A 9,316-nucleotide genomic window follows, 5' to 3' on the forward strand; every position below is an offset into this window, starting at 1 on the left:
CACTCATTCAACATAGTACTAGAAGTCCTAGCCACAGTGATAAGACAAGCAGAGAAAATAAAAGACATCTAAATTAGAAAGGAGGAAGTTAAACTCTCATTATTCACAGATGACATGATATTGTACATAAAAAACTCTAAAGCAGTGGTTCTCAACCTGCCTAATGCTGCGACCTTTTAATACAGTTCCTCGTGTTGTGGTGACCCCCAACCATAAAATTATTTTCGTTGCTACTTCATAACTGTAATTTTGCTACTGTTATGAATCATCATATAAATATCTGATATGCAGGATGTATTTAGACCACTGTGAAAGGGCCATTCGACCCCCCAAAGGGGTCGCAACCCACAGGTTGGGAACCGCTGCCCTAAAGACTCCATCCAAAAACTACCAGGTTTAATAAATGAATTTGGCAAAGTAGCAGGATACAAAATTAATATAAAAAATTGATTGCATTTTAATACTCCAATAGTAAACTCTTAGAAAGAGAAACTAAAACACACATACACAAAACACACACACACAAATCCCATTTACCATTACAATGAAAACAATAAGATACCTTAGAATAAACTTAACCAAAGAGGAAAAAAAGCAAAAACAAAAACAAAACCAAAGAAAACCTGTACTCATATAACAATATAACATTGAGAAAAGAAATAGAGAAAGATAGGCTTCCCTTCGCCTCTTCCGAACACGTTTCGGCCTGCTGCTGCTGGATTTTTATGCCCATCATCCCACCATGCAGCGTGACCCTCCGAAAAGAAGCCGGAGAAGAAGACAGAAAAACGTTTTTTTGACGCCGTGTCCTTCGGGAAGGACCTGCTGGCTGGCGGGGTGGCGGTGGCTGTGTCCAAGACGGCCGTGGCGCCCATGGAGCGGGTGAAGCTTCTGCTGCAGGTGCAGGCGTCGTCCAAGCAGATCTCCCCCGAGATGCAGTACAAGGGCATAGTGGGCTGTCTGCTGCGGATTCCCCGCGAGCAGGGTTTCTTCAGTTACTGGCGTGGCAATCTTGCAAATGTCATTAGGTATTTTCCAACACAAGCTCTAAATTTTGCTTTTAAGGACAAATACAAACAACTTTTCATGTCCGGAGTTAATAAAGAAAAACACTTCTGGAGATGGTTTTTGGCAAACCTGGCTTCTGGCAGAGCAGCTGGGGCAACATCCTTATATGTAGTATATCCACTAGATTTTGCTCGAACCGGAATAGGTGTTGATGTTGGAAAAGGTGCTGCAGAGCGACAATTCAAGGGTTTAGGTGACTGTATTATGAAAATAGCAAAATCAGATGGAATTATTGGTTTATACCAAGGGTTTGGTGTTTCAGTACAGGGCATCATTGTGTACCGAGCCTCTTATTTTGGAGTTTATGACACAGTTAAGGTAATTTGGGACTTTAGTATATATTAAATTGTTCGTTTCCTTTTTTAAATTCTTTGTTGTTTAGAGTATTGCATATAGTATTACATATGTCTCCTTCTTCCCCTCATTGACCTCCCTGGCCACTATCTCCCTTTCCACGCCCCCACTCCCCACACATGCCCTCACCCCACTAGTGTCTGTGCCATTGGTTATGCTTATATGCATGCATGCAAGGTCCTTTGGTTGATCTCTTACCACCACCACCACCACCACCACCACCACCACCCCCGCCTTCCCTCTGGAGTTTGACAGTCTGTTTGATGCTTCTCTGTTTCTAGATCTATTTATGTTCATCAGTTGATGTTGTTTATTATATTCCACGAATGAGTGAGATCATGTGATATTTATCTTTATCTGACTGGTTTATTTCGCTTAGCATAATGCTCTCCATGTCCAGCCATGCTCTTGCAAACGGTAAGATTTCTCTCTTCTTTACAGCAGCGTAGTATTCCATTGTGTACATGTACTAGAGTTTTTCAATCTGCTCATCTGCTGGTGGGCACTTGGGCTGTTTCAGATCTTAGCTATTGTGAATTGTGCTGCTATGAACTTAGGGGTGCATATGTCCTTTCTGATTGGTGTTTCTGATTTCGTGGGATATATTCCTAGAGGTGGAATTACTGGGTCAAGGAAGAGTTCTATTTTTTATTGTTTTATTGTTTTAATTAGTAACATGTTCAGTAGATATGTTTACTTATAATTATATAAATCAAAATAAATGATGGAATAAAAGACATTAAAAAAAAGAAATAGAAAAAGGTAAAAACAAGTAGAAGCTCTATGTTCATGGATTGGAAAAATTAACATCATTAAAATGTCCATAGTAGCCAAAGCAATCTGTAAACTCAGTGCAATCCCTATTAAAATACCATCAGCATAGTTCACAGATCTGGAACAAATATTCCAAAAGTGTATATGGAACAAAAAAAAAAAATAAAACACACACACACACACAAAAGCCACAGCAATCTTGAGAAAAAGGAACAAAGTTGGAGAGAGCACAATACCGGAGATCAGACTATACTACAAAGCCATCATAATCAAAATAGCCTGGTATACTATATAATAAAAGGCCAGCAACCGTAACAGCATAATGACTAGAACTACCAATCAACCAGTCATTATGAGGTGCATTGACCACCTCTTGGTTCCTCCCCCCAGCCTGCAGGCTCCGATTGCTGCATGGCCAATGGGGAACCACGGGTAACCGGGGTGGATGGTGGCGGGGCAAGACTGGGGACTGGCGAGTGGACAGAAGGCAGACCTCTTGGTCCCTGCCCCTGGCCCGTAGACTCCGATCAATCGCCCAGCCAATGGGGAACCAGGGTAAGTGGAGGTGGTGGGGTGGGACTGGGGACTGGCAAGTGGGCAGAAGATGGCCCTGATCACAGGCTAGGCCTAGGGACCCACCCATGCACAATTTTGTGCGCCGGGCTTCTAGTGGCACAATAATAGGCATATAGATCAATGGAACAGATCAGAGCCCCCGGAAATGGACCCATACAATCAATTAATATTTGGCAAAGGAAGCAAGAGCATACAATGAAGTTAAGACAGTCTCTTCAATAAATAGTGTTTGGGAAATTGAACAGGTACATGCAAAAAAAAAAAAAAAATGAAACCAGACCACCAACTTACACTATGCACAAAAATAAACTCAAAATGAATAAAAGACTTAAATGTAAGTTGCAAAACCATAACAATCCTAGAAGAAAAAGGGGCAGTAAAATCTCAGACATATTTCATAGCAATATTTTTGCTGATATTGCAACAAAGATAAAATAAAACAGAAATAAAGGAAAATATAAACAAATGGGATTATATCAAACTAAACTATTTCTGTACAGAAAAAAAAAAATTGAAAAGGGAACCCACTATAAGAGGAGAACATGTTTGCCAATGACATCTCTCACAAAGCGTTAATTTGGTTAATTTCCAAAATATATAAAGAACTCATACAACTCAACAAAAGGAAGACCCACAATCCAATTAAAAAAATAGGAAAAAGGACCTAAATAGATACTTCTCCAAAGAGGACATACAAATGGCCAATAAACATGGAAAAATCCTCAATATCACTAATCACCAGAGAGATGCAAATTAAAACTACAATGAGGTGTCACCTCACACCTGCCAGAATGGCTACCATCAATAAATCAACAAACAACAAGTGCTGGCGAGGCTGTGGAAAAAAGAAACCCTAGAATACTGCTGGTGGAAATGCAGACTGGTGCAGCACTGTGGAAAACATTATGGAGATTCCTCAAAAAATTAAGAATGGAACTACCATTTGACCAAGCAATCCCACTTCTGAGAATATATCCTAAGAATTCTGAAACACCAATTAGAAGCAATATATACAGCATGTCCTTATGTTCATAGCAGTATAATTTACAACAGCTAAGATCTGGAACCAGCCCAAATGCCCATTAGTATATGAGTGGATAAAAAAGCTGTGGCACATACCAATTTAAGCATGGACCTATGAACAAGAGTCAAGGTTCAATTCCTGGTCAGGGCACATGCCAGGGTTACAGGCTTGATCCCCCAGTGGGGGATGTGCTGGAGGCAACCAATCAATGATATTCTCTCTTCATTGATGTTTCTATCTCTCCCTCTCCCTTCCTCTCTAAAGTCAACAAAAAATATATTTTTAAAAAAGCTGTGGCACATTTACACATGGAATTTATGTGGCTATATAAAAGAAGGACATCTTATCCTTTGAGACAGCCTGGGTTGACCTGGAGATTATTATGCTAAGCAAACTAAGCCAGTCAGAAAGAGAAAAATATCACATGATTTCACTTATATGTGGAATCTAATGAACAAAATAAATTGACAAATAGGTTCAGAAACATGAAACAGACTGACCAATCTCAGAGGGAAGGGAGGTTGGAGATTAACCATAGAACTTATATGTATATATGCATAGCCCATGGACACAGACAATAGTGTAGCGAAGGCATGTTGTGGCACAGGAGCTGGACAGAATTGGCGGAGTAATCACATTGTAACATATAAAAATGTCAAATCACTATATTGTACACTTGAATCTAATATAGCCAACATATGACTGTATACTATCTATACTTAAATAAATATGCCATCTTCATTTAAAATATTTTTTAAAGTCTTTCAGAAGGGATTTGCACATAAATTTATACAACCCTTTTATAGGAATTATTTCTGACTTGACTTGATCAAGTATTGTAGAATGAAGTGTAATTCCAATTCCCTTGGCTTAGTACACCTGATAAAGTGGAACTAAATTTTTTGGTTCAAAGCTAATTGTCTTAAATCCTTACATTGTCACTGGACCAAATCAATTATATTAGTTTTCTACATTACATAAGAAGTTACCACAAATTTAGTGGCTAAAGCAACACACATTTATTGTTTAACAGTTCCTGGTATAAAGAGTCCTATTTGGCATAATCGGATCCTCTTCTCAGAATTTTACAAGGTTACTGTCTAAGCTAGGCAGACTGTAGTCTCACCAGATACTTGAATGGGGAAAACATTAGTTTCAAGTTTCCCTCAGATTACTGGCAGATTCATTTCCTTGCAGCTAAGGAGATACAGACTCATGGTGACTTTCTCCTTGAAAGCCAGAGGAGAGAATCTCTTTTGCTTCGGGTCTCTGACTTCTAGACTCTTTTCTAACGGGCTCAAGTTTTAACTAAAATAAATAATTGCCTTTGGTTAATATCTCTTTTAAATTTAAAGTAAATTGATTTGGAACCCTAGTACATCTGCATAATCCCTTCACTTTTGTTGGTTTGTTTGTTTGTTTGTTTGAAGGAACAGACTCAAGGAGAATGGATTGTATAAGAGTATAGGTCAGTGATGGCGAACCTTTTGAGCTCGGCATGTCAGCATTTTGAAAAACCCTAACTTAACTCTGGTGCCATGTCACATATAGAAATTTTTTGATATTTGCAACCATAGTAAAACAAAGACTTATATTTTTGATATTTATTTTATATATTTAAATGCCATTTAACAAAGAAAAATCAACCAAAAAAATGAGTTTGCGTGTCACCTCTGACATGCATGTCATAGGTTTGCCATCACTGGTATAGGTCATTAGGAATCATTTCTGAATACTTCTTACCTATACCGACCATGAGAAGTGTACTGAGAAGTGAATATACAGGATCAGACACAAATTCAACTAATTATAGCCTTGAAAATTTCTAAACCAAAAGATTTCTACTTTTACTAGTAATACCTAAATCACAGAACTCATCAATTCTACCAATCATGTCTATATTATTATATTCTGACTTTCTTAGTAGCATGAAATAATCAGCATTTTCTTTTTTTTTATATATTTTATTGATTTTTTTTTTTTTTTACAGAGAGGAAGGGAGAGAGATAGAGAGTTAGAAACATCGATAAGAGAGAAACATCGATCAGCTGCCTCCTGCACATTTCCCACTGGGGATGTGCCTGCAACCCAGGTACATGCCCTTGACCGGAATCAAACCTGGGACCTTTCAGTCCGCAGGCCGACGCTCTATCCACTGAGCCAAACCAGTTTCGGCTAATCAGCATTTTCTTAAAGCCCTCCTTTATTAACTGTAAGCTTCAAATATTCTTGTATCACTAATGAGGTATGTTTTCTTACAAATACTATTTTCCATTCTTTTATTTTGTTGTTTCCAGTTTTTCAAAATGTTTTTTATTTAAGTTGAAGCTTCAGTTTAATATAAGATGAGTCTAAGAAGATTTAATGTATGCTTGTGTACCAACAAGCACACTTTCTGATTTTTATAAACAACATATGTTCCACCAAGGAAGTGAGTACTTTGTTGTTATATTAGCACAAACTATTTCCAATTTGTATTTGTTAAATATTGACTTACACCAAACATTTTCCTATTGTTTGATGATTATTTTCCAATATTTTACAATGGTTTAATATGTAATATAAAGATTGATTACATTTATTTTTCTTGGATATTCAAAAGCCAATATTTAGTTTGACAAGTGATTTTTATCTTTAAAAAATCCTCTGGCCCATCTTTCTGTAATTACATGGAAAATTTTTTTCTCTTCTTAATTAAAGTGCAAGCACAAAAGATAAATATGTGGTCTTCAGTATAAACTCTTTCATATTTTTTTTTAGTTACATAGGCTTTTTAGATGTCTTGATGATTCTCAATGAAATTTAAAAAACAAAGTCTGCTAGCTTAGTTCATGATTCAAATCATTGATGCCTAACAAGTTTAACACACCCAGGATCTGTACATTGTATACTCTTTCTCTATCCCATTCTTTTCTCTATTCCATCTTGTTGTTTGTTTGGTTTTTTGGTGTGTGTTTTTGCCCCTGTATTCTATAAGTTCCCATGTCAACTGTTTCCAATGTCACAGGTTAAAATAAGCAACATTTGCCTTTTTTACAATCCTCTGTTACTAGCTTTATCTAGGTTTTTTTTTTCTTTTCTTTTCTTTGTTTTTCAGGCCTGTCAGGTGAAAAGAATGCTTTACAATTCCCTTTATGCCATGTGTAATTGAATTTTCATTTCTTTTTAGTGTTTTCTCTTTAAGCATTCACTAATTTTTTTTCTGTGTTCTGATAAATTAATAGCTTCCTTTCTGTAGTAGTAGTCTCCATGTGTTTTACTTCAACTATATCATTTCATAGGTACAATGATTGAGCCCATATAGTACATGCTTCCTAAGTAATTACAGCTGTTTGTACCAAAACATTTCCCCAACTTCAGTGAAAATGTAAGATAAAAATCTTACTCAGTGAGAAAATGCTTTGTATCTTGGAAAAGAAAAGGGAGCATGACACATTTAATAAGACAGAATTATTTTTTTTATCCTCAACATATCCTAAAATAAATCAAATAATTTTACTATACAAAAAAACATACTGTTGCCATATAATGTATATTTAGTATGGGAATATACATTGCTAAAAACACTATAGAGGAGATGGTGGCATAGGTAAATGTGGTACTTGCCATCTCCCATAACCACATCAAAATTACAACTAAAATACAGAACAACCATAATTCAGAACCTCCTGAAAGCTGGCTGAATTGAAGTCCTACAACTAGAGGAGTAAAGAAGAAAGCACATGGGATTAGTAGAAGAGGCAGAGACATGGAACAGGCTGGTCCAACACCCACATGTGGTATTTTTTATTTGCGAGTGATATCTAGTCGGTCAAGGCCTTCCATGAGAAACAAGGGGTCCTAGCCCCACACCAGACCACTCAGCCCAGGGTTGCAGTGCTGTGAAGAAAAGCCCCTGTAACTTTGAACTATAAAAACCAGTGGGGATTGTGGTTGAGTGACACTGAGGCTGCAGGAGACCCAGGCAGTTCCTCTTAAAGGGCAAGCACATAGACTTACTCAGACTTGCTCACTCTGAGATCCAGCCCTGGGGCAGTAGCTGGGGTGGAGGGAAGGGGGTCCAGGGACATAGAGTAAAAAACTGGATTGTCTGACATCAGAGCAAGAACTTGGGGGAAGCTTTCTCCGAGACAGGGGTGCCTATAGAGGCCATTGTTCCTATGGTGAGATGTCCCCTTTCACAGAGCTGACTCCCAGGCTACATATCTGAGTCTCTGTCAACCTAGCTCACACTGTTCACTCCACCTTGGTGATTCCCTGAGACCCCACCCCATCCAGTTTGCAGCCTCATCCAAGTTGTTTGCAGATGCTTTTCGATATAAATGGCCTGTCTTGAATCAGGCTTCAGACTTTCTTAAAATATCTCAAAAAACACTAGCTGGAATCAGCATGCCCCATATCCTATATAATAAAACCCTAATATGCAAATTGACCAAGCGGTGGAACTACCAGTCGCTATGACATTCACTGACCACCAGGGGGCAGACACTTAATGCAAGAGCTGCCCTCTGATGGTCAGTGTGCTCCCACAGGGAGAGCACTGCTCATGGCTAGCAAGCACAGCAGCAGCAGTGGGAGCCTCTCCCACCTCTAAAGCAGCGCTAAGGGACTAAGCTGGCAGGCAGACATCCTCCAAGAGGGACTGTGAAAGGGCACAGACTGAGTTGAGGGGCCCCCCACCAGTGCATGAATGTCATGCACTGGGCCTCTAGTCATTCAATAAGAGGCCCCAGATCCAGCACTAGCTTCAGCCTACCTTGGTTCACAGGTTGGCCTCTCTTGGGCCCTTCTAAGACCAACACAAGTAGCAGACATCTGCAGATTACTCTGTATCTCCTGATGGGTGGCCCAAGGCAGGGCACAGAAAATGGCTGACTTTGCACCTCCCAGAAGGCCCCAGAGCCAGAGCACCCAGTGGACAGTTTCAGACAATGCCCAATTACACTTTACACATCCATGAGTGACACAGTCAAGGACCATACTCAGTGAGCACTTAAAGCCCACTGAAGCAAGTCCCACTCTATTAGGATATCTCCTGGCACTGCAGCTCTTCTGCTGTAGTCACAGCTGGTCCTCACAGCTATTTACCCTGGGAGTCAATTCCTTCCAGTCATGCCAATAGCAATCAAAGCTCAACTACAACAAGACAGTGCACAAGCCTACACAGGGGCACCCCTAGTGTATCCAGCTCAGGTAACTTGGGAGGCTGAGCCACATGGCCCTACAGGACACTTGCTACACAAAGCCATTTGACCAATTCCAGGAGACATAGCAGTTCTACCTAATACATAGAAACAAACACAGGGAAGCAGCCCAAATGCAGAGACAAACATGACACAAGTGAAAAAACAGAAGAAATCTCCAGAAAAAGAACTAAATGAAATGAAAGCAAGCAAACTACTAGACACGGAGTTTAAAACAATGGTTATAAAGATGATCAAGGATCTCAATGAGAACTACAAGGGACTTAGTGAGAATTTCAACAATCTTAGTATGAATTTCAATGAGTTAGTGAGAACA

The 9,316-nt window shown here is 39.1% G+C and overlaps 1 pseudogene across 1 annotated transcript; it reads left to right on the forward strand.

Annotated features, from left to right (window-relative positions):
• Window positions 1-742: 742 nt before the first annotated feature.
• On the forward strand, window positions 743-6,947 carry LOC308515412 (ADP/ATP translocase 4-like; annotated as a pseudogene). The gene is made up of 2 exons: window positions 743-1,386; window positions 6,894-6,947. The product of its transcript is annotated as an ADP/ATP translocase 4-like (transcript).
• Window positions 6,948-9,316: the final 2,369 nt, after the last annotated feature.

This window comes from Myotis nattereri (assembly GCF_964212035.1).
Source record: "Myotis nattereri genome assembly, chromosome: 3".
Classification (NCBI taxonomy): domain Eukaryota; kingdom Metazoa; phylum Chordata; class Mammalia; order Chiroptera; family Vespertilionidae; genus Myotis; species Myotis nattereri.